General features: G+C 49.4%; 1 non-coding gene across 1 annotated transcript; it reads left to right on the top strand.

Annotated features, from left to right (window-relative positions):
* The first annotated feature begins 1,054 nt into the window (after window positions 1-1,054).
* On the top strand, window positions 1,055-1,136 carry TRNAS-CGA. Its single transcript has one exon. It is a non-coding gene; the product is annotated as a tRNA-Ser (tRNA).
* The last annotated feature ends 6,633 nt before the right edge of the window (window positions 1,137-7,769 follow it).

The raw sequence follows: 7,769 nt of genomic DNA, 5'->3' as shown, positions 1-7,769 counted from the left end.
CTTTGGCCGGCGATCGAGGCCAGGAGGAGGACAAGGGCATCGACGACGGCGATTTGTTTAGTGCCACTAGCTCTCGATAACATACGCGTCCGTGCGTCTGCAATCCCCTGACCAGCTTCGCTAGCTTCTTGGAACTGTCGATCCCACGCAGTGCATGCGACTACCAGAGACTGGGAGGCAACGGCGTGGAGGAACGGAGCCCAATTGTATAAAAGCAAAACTTAATCTGGACATCTTGCTCCGGCTTTATATATGCTGCACCGCTGCTCAACGCAAGCAATCCTAATCACTCCTCCCTCCGCGGAAAAGAAAAATGAAAACAAAAAACACAAGCAAAATGAGCTACTACTAGTTTTGATGGAAGAACGGGGAAAAGGGGGAAGGTTCTCGACAGATAAGACGGGATTAACAATGATGGCCCAAAGACGATCGATCAAGCGAGGGCATGACAGACGGGACGTGCCAGGGAAAAGCCTAGACCGGATGGAGCCAGGGGAGATTAAACAACGAGAAATGTCACACGGAGGGGCAGCGGCGGAGGGAGTTAGCAGCAGACAGCGGGATTAGACTGGGTCGGTTGGCCATTGGATCGGTTCTGAATTCCGCGGACCCGATCATGTCTCCAGCGTCAAACCGACGATGATTACATCTATCTGCTGGTAATGCTAGCTGCTAGCGTAGTGTGGCTGATAGTTTAGCGGCTAGCTAGGACGTGAGGTGCCAGAATATGGCAACGGGGAAAGAGCGGGGGTCCCGTGCCTGTCGCGCGCTGTTCTTGCCTTTTACGGGGAGCCGGAGATGGAGCCGCCGAGGACCATGTGGCGGGGCTGGCCGTGTTCCCTTCGGTGCAGGACTGTGGAGAAAGGAGACGAAAACGAAAGGAATGTGAAAGCGAAATTGCGGGAACGCACATGCATGCATGGAATAGTTTGGGCGAGAGAGTCCGGCCTGGATGGATTCGGGCACCGTTGCTCTTGGAGGCGGTGGTCTGGTCTTGGCGCGAATGATAGCTCAACAGAACATGTTATCTGTTCTTGCGGACTCCAACAAGTAAGTCGATATGTCCGAGTGGTTAAGGAGACAGACTCGAAATCTGTTGGGCTTTGCCTGCGCAGGTTCGAATCCTGCTGTCGACGATTTTTGTTTTTGTTTTTGTTTTCTCGCTTACACTTCCTTTCTGCCCGAATTCCATTGGACTACTGGAAGTAAATGCCCGCTCGCTTGGCCGAAATCTGAGGGGGCGGGGCCGGGGCGGCGTATTAGGTATAGCAGGCCTAGGGAGAGTTCATCTTTTCCCTACAGCTAGGGTTTATCCTCCTCATGCCGCCTTTGGCGACGTTGAGAATCTACCGTCTTTCCCCTCGATCTGAACTGAGATCGGAGCCAGGGCTCCCAACCTGGTTTCGGGATCAGCTCTTGGAGGGGTTTAGAGTCTACGGGTCGCCATAGACACCGGAGATCGATCTGCCCTTGAGGCTGGCATGGCGAGCGGCGGAAGTTCGTCGGGATCAGGCCACAAGGGGAAGGGCAACTTGGAAGAATTGATGAAGGAATTGGCTCTGAAGGAGGACGACCTCGACGACGTGATCTTTGAGGATGAGGACGAGCCGGCGGAGGAGGCACTGCGCTGGATGATTTTGGCCCGAGTCCACATGGATAAGGGTTTCAGCTCGTACTGGTTTTTTCGGAACATCAAAACTGCATGGGATCTAGCTCGGCCAGTTAAGATCAAAACCCTCGAGGAGAATCTCTTCCAGATGCAATTTGACTGCTTAGGTGACTGGGAGCGGGTCACACAAGGAGGGCCATGGCACTTTAGGGGCAATCCCGTGGTCATCGCCCCGTACGATGGATACTCCAAGCCGCTTTTCACGATTGAAATTTGGGCCCGGATTATTGAGCTCCCAATAGCGTTCCATGGCAAGGTTAAGGCGCTGGCCTCGAAGATCGGCGAGTTCGTGGATTCAGAGCCGTCTTCTTTTGATTTCGAATGGAATTTCTACCGAGTCAGGGTCCGACTTGATGTACGTAACCCTCTGAAAAAAGCTATATCTCTGATCCGGGGAGGTGAACGATAGATCTTTGCTGTCAAGTACGAACGCTTACCAGATTGGTGCCAGGTTTGTGGTATGATGGGACATAAATTTAAGGAGCATGGGGACGGGGTTCATCCTCCCTCTGCCCTGGTTTTCAAAAACCTTCGTGCGCCAGCGACAACAGCTTGGGGGACTCGGCGCAGGAGCAGGAATCAGAGAGCAAGAAACTATGATCAGCCTTCTGCTTCTGATGTTGAACACGGCGAGGATATCATGCAGGAACATGAGGAGGTGGATATGGACGTGAATGACGCCAACCGCAAAAGAACTTCTGATCAAGTCACGGGCTCACCGCAAGCCAAGGCCACTACGGGTATGGAGCTTTCCCTGGCTACTAAACCCAACGGGGCGGCGGTGCCTCTCAGCCCCCCGCCGAAACAGGATCCAAAAAGGTCTAGGCTGACAACCTAGAGTGAGAAGACAGGCAGCGGTGGTGTGATGAAGAACCCTCATGTAGGGAAGAACTCGGACGCGAGAATGGCGGCCTCCCCGGTGGAGGACCGCCAGACGCAATGAGTGTGTTTTGCTGGAATTGTCGGGGGATTGACAGCGACCCGACAATTCAAGAACTGCGTGAATTTGCAAATAAGTTTGCCCCTAGAGTACTTTGTATAGTAGAAACCCAGCTGATTGGGGAGAGAGTTGAAAATCTAAAAAGTACTTTAGGTTTTGATAGTTCTTTTGCTGTGGATGCCTCCGGTAGAAGTGGAGGTTTAGCTATGTTCTGGAATAATGAAATAAACATCGAGGTTTTGGGCTACTCGAGGTATCATATCGATGGTAGAGTTACCGGCCTGGGGGACCAGCCGTGGAGACTTTCATGTTTCTACGGGGAAGCACAAACCCACATACGTCGTCACATTTGGGATACAATGAAGAACTTATCCACCCTCCAAGAGTTGCCTTGGATGTGCATAGGGGATTTTAATGAGGTCCTGAAGCATGACGAGCATGATGGCATTGGCTCGAGGAGTCAGGCACAAATCCAGGGCTTCAGAGATGCTGTTGATGTATGTGGTTTGGTCGATCTGGGCTTCAAAGGAACAAGATGGACATATGAGAAGAGAGTAACTGGCGGCTCTTATACCCGCGTCAGGTTAGATAGAGCACTGGGCTCGGTTGAGTTGTGCAGGATGTTTTCGTCTGCCGCTGTTGAACATATCACAGCTGCTACGTCTGACCATTCAGGCGTTCTGCTACACTTAGCACAACCAAGCGGGGGAGGAAAGAAAGCAAAATAATTTCGCTATGAGGTAATGTGGGATACCCATCCCGACCTCAAAGCTGCAGTTCAGGCAGGGTGGGATTTGAACGGCCATAATCCGCGGGTGAGTGAAGTGCGTGCGAACCTCGAGGCGCTGCCATGTAACTTGGGTGCATGGTCTCGATCCACTTTTGGAAGTGTAAAGGGTGAGATTCGCTGCCTGAAAACAGAACTGGATCGCCTGCGCAATGATAGGATGCGGGAGGGCCCGTCGCATGCGGAAGTGAAGATTAATGATCGTTGTCCTTCTGCTTTCCCTGAGGGAAGAGTTGACGTGGAGACAACGATCTCGAGTGGAGTGGCTATCGGCTGGAGACCGAAACTCACTCTTTTTCCATATGAGAGCTTCGATGCGCCGGAGGAAGAATCTGATCAAGGCGCTGGAACGTCCAAGTGGGCAAGTAACTAATGACCCAACAGAAATGCAGCAAATGGCACTTGAGTTTTATAAACAGCTCTACACCTCAGAAGGAGTCCAAGGGGTAGACGAGGTTCTCCAGCATGTGCCGGTGAGAGTTACTCCGACAATGAACGAAATTCTGCTGGGCCCTTACGAAGCTAAGGAGGTCAAGACTGTGTTGTTCCAAATGTTCCCAACAAATGCTCCAGGTCCTGACGGTTTCCCTGCTCACTTCTTTCAGAAACATTGGGATGTCTGCGGAGATGCGGTAACAAAGGCAGTGCTAGCTATTGTGAAGGGGGAGGAAAGCCCTGCCTCCGTAAATGATACATTGTTGGTACTAATTCCGAAGGTATCAAATCCAACGTTATTAACTCAATTTCGTCCTATAAGCTTATGTAATGTGTTTTATAAGATAGCCTCGAAGGTGCTGGCAAACCGACTAAAGTTGATCCTCCCAGAGATAATATCAGATGAGCAGTCGGCATTCGTTCCTGGTAGGCTGATTACCGACAACATAATCTCGGCGTATGAGTGTTTGCATTTTATGAAGCGAAAGAGATCAAAGAACAATGTTTTTGCGGCACTTAAACTTGACATGATGAAGGCATATGACCGCGTGGAGTGGTCTTACTTGAAGTCAATCATGGAGAAACTGGGCTTTGCTGCACCTTGGGTGAATGTAGTGATGGATATGGTGAGCTCAGTATCGTTTTCTGTCATGTTTAATGGTGTGAAGTCAGAAGAGTTTAAACCCACAAGGGGTATTCGACAGGGAGATCCAATCTCTCCTTACCTTTTCTTGATAGCAGCGGAGGGCCTTTCGTGCCTGTTGAATTCTCTGAATGAATCATCCCAGCTCAGCGGCATTAAGGTGGCACCGTCTACACCGGCGGTGAATCATCTTTTATTCGCGGATGATAGCCTGTTGTTTTTCAGGGCAAGTGTTAATGGAGCAGAGGAAGTTTCAAACCTATTGAATATTTATTGCATGGCATCGGGACAGCGAATAAATAAAGAGAAATCATCAATATTTTTCAGCAAGGGCTGTCCTGAGATAGTACGAGATGCTGTCAAGGGATTTCTGCAGGTTCATAACGAATCTTTGAGCGACAGATATTTGGGTATGCCAACTGATGTTGGTCACTCGAAGAAGGGGACGTTCAAATATTTGAGCGACAGGGTTTGGGACAAGGTTAAGGGTTGGATGAGCAAGTGCCTTTCAGCTGGCGGCAAAGATGTTCTCATTAAGTCAGTAGCCCAAGCCATCCCGGTTTACTCTATGTCATGCTTTAAGGTCCCTAGGGGATTGTGTGATCACATCAAGTCTATTATCACGAAATTCTGGTGGGGGGTGCAAGCAAGGCGAGCGAAAAGCCGGCTTGGGTATCTTGGGACGTGATGACTCGGCCAAAACATTTGGGAGGCCTTGGCTTTAGGGATCTCGAGATTTTTAATTTGGCTTTGCTTGCTAGACAAGCATGGAGGCTCCTGGAGGAACCAACAAGTTTGAGTGCAAGAATTCTAAAAGTTGTTTACTATCCGGATAAGTCTAATTCTTAATGTGGAGTTGGGCGCTAGACCCTCCCAGATTTGGCGTGCTATCTTGGAAGGGAGAGATTTACTACAGCAAGGCATTATACGGCGGATTGGCAATGGGCAAACGACAGATATTTGGGCTGACAATTGGATACCGAAGGAGATGACACCACGGCCGATCACGTCGCTAGTGGCAAACCCTCCAAGGTACATGTCAGAGCTCCTAATCCCGGCGACAGCATCATGGAATGAGGCCCTGATCCGTAATGTTTTACTTCCTATTGATGCCAATGCTATATTAAAAATCTCTGTTTGCACTCACAACATACCAGACTTCTGGGCATGGTATCCAGAGAAGAAAGGAAACTTCACTGTTAGTTCGGCTTATAAATTCCTCCAAAAAACTAAGCTACAGAGGGAAGAGTGGCTCGAAGGAAGGAGTGGATCCTCTAATGTTGAACAGGAGGAAAAACCATGGTGTTCTTATGAAGGCTAAAAGTGTCGTCGAAGGTCGGGATATTTCTTTGGAGGCTTGCTCATCACTCGCTACCAACGACGGACACTTTACATAGGCGTAAGATGGCGGTACAGTCTACATGTCCTCTGTGCGGCTATGTTGACTCATGAAGACATGCACTAGTGTCGTGCACGATGTCCCGCTGCGTGTGGGCTCTATCAGATGAGATTCTTGTTTCCAAAATGTCAGAGAACTTGGAAGCTAATGAAGGAAATATGCCCTAGAGGCAATAATAAAGTTATTATTTATTTCCTTATATCGTGATAAAAGTTTATTATTCATGCTAGAATTGTATTAACCGGAAACATAATACATGTGTGAATACATAGACAAACAGAGTGTCACTAGTATGCCTCTACTTGACTAGCTCGTTAATAAAAGATGGTTATGTTTCCTAACCATGGACAAAGAGTTGTCATTTGATTAATGGGATCACATCATTAGTTGAATGATCTGATTGACATGACCCATTCCATTAGCTTAGCACCCGATCGTTTAGTATGTTGCTATTGCTTTCTTCATGACTTATACATGTTCCTATGACTATGAGATTATGCAACTCCCGTTTGCCAGAGGAACACTTTGTGTGCTACCAAACGTCACAATGTAACTGGGTGATTATAAAGGAGCTCTACAGGTGTCTCCAAAGGTACATGTTGGGTTGGCGTATTTCGAGATTAGGATTTGTCACTCCGATTGTCGGAGAGGTATCTCTGGGCCCTCTCGGTAATGCACATCACTTAAGCCTTGCAAGCATTGCAACTAATGAGTTAGTTGCGGGATGATGTATTACAGAACGAGTAAAGAGACTTGCCAGTAACGAGATTGAACTAGGTATAGGATACCGACGATCGAATCTCGAGCAAGTAACATACCGATGACAAAGGGAACAACGTATGTTGTTATGCGGTCTGACCGATAAAAGATCTTCGTAGAATATGTAGGAGCCAATATGAGCATCCAGGTTCCGCTATTGGTTATTGACCGGAGACGTGTCTCGGTCATGTCTACATTGTTCTTGAACCCGTAGGGTCCGCACGCTTAAGGTTACGATGACAGTTATATTATGAGTTTATGCATTTTGATGTACCGAAGGTTGTTCGGAGTCCCGGATGTGATCACGGACATGACGAGGAGTCTCGAAATGGTCGAGACATAAAGATTGATATATTGGACGGCTATATTCGGACATCGGAAGTGTTCCGGGTGATTTCGGAGAAAACCGGAGAGCCGGAGGGTTACCGGAACCCCCCCCCCCGGGAGAAGTAATGGGCCATTTGGGCCTTAGTGGAGAGAGAGAGGGGCAGCCAAAGGTGGGCCGCGCGCCTCCTCCCCCCTGGTCCGAATTGGACTAGGAGAGGGGGGGCGGCTCCCCCCTTTCCTTCTCCCTCCCCACTTCTTTCCCCCTCCTAGTAGGAGTCCTACTCCTACTAGGAGGAGGACTCCTCCTTGGCACGCCATAGGGGTCGGCCGGCCTCCTCCCCTTGCTCCTTTATATACGGGGGCAGGGGGCACCCCTAGACACACAAGTTGATCCACGTGATCATATTCTTAGCCGTGTGCGGTGCCCCCTTCCACCATAGTCCTCGATAATATTGTAGCGGTGCTTAGGCGAAGCCCTGCGACAGTAGTACATCAAGATCGTCACCACGCCGTCGTGCTGACGGAACTCTTCCCCGACACTTTGCTGGATCGGAGTCCGGGGATCGTCATCGAGCTGAACGTGTGCTAGAACTCGGAGGTGCCGTAGTTTCGGTGCTTGATCGGTCGGGTCGTGACGTACGACTCATCAACCAAGTTAACGCTTCCGTTGTCGATCTACAAGGGTACGTAGATCACACTCTCCCCTCTCGTTGCTATGCATCACCATGATCTTGCGTGTGCGTAGGAAATTTTTTGAAATTACTACGTTCCCCAACAGTGGCATCCGAGCCTAGGTTTTATATGTTGATG

The sequence above is a fragment of the Triticum dicoccoides genome, chromosome 1A, assembly GCF_002162155.2.
Source record: "Triticum dicoccoides isolate Atlit2015 ecotype Zavitan chromosome 1A, WEW_v2.0, whole genome shotgun sequence".
NCBI lineage: Eukaryota > Viridiplantae > Streptophyta > Magnoliopsida > Poales > Poaceae > Triticum > Triticum dicoccoides.
Note: the sequence above shows the minus strand (reverse complement) of the source record. Positions and strands in the feature narration are given on the sequence as shown.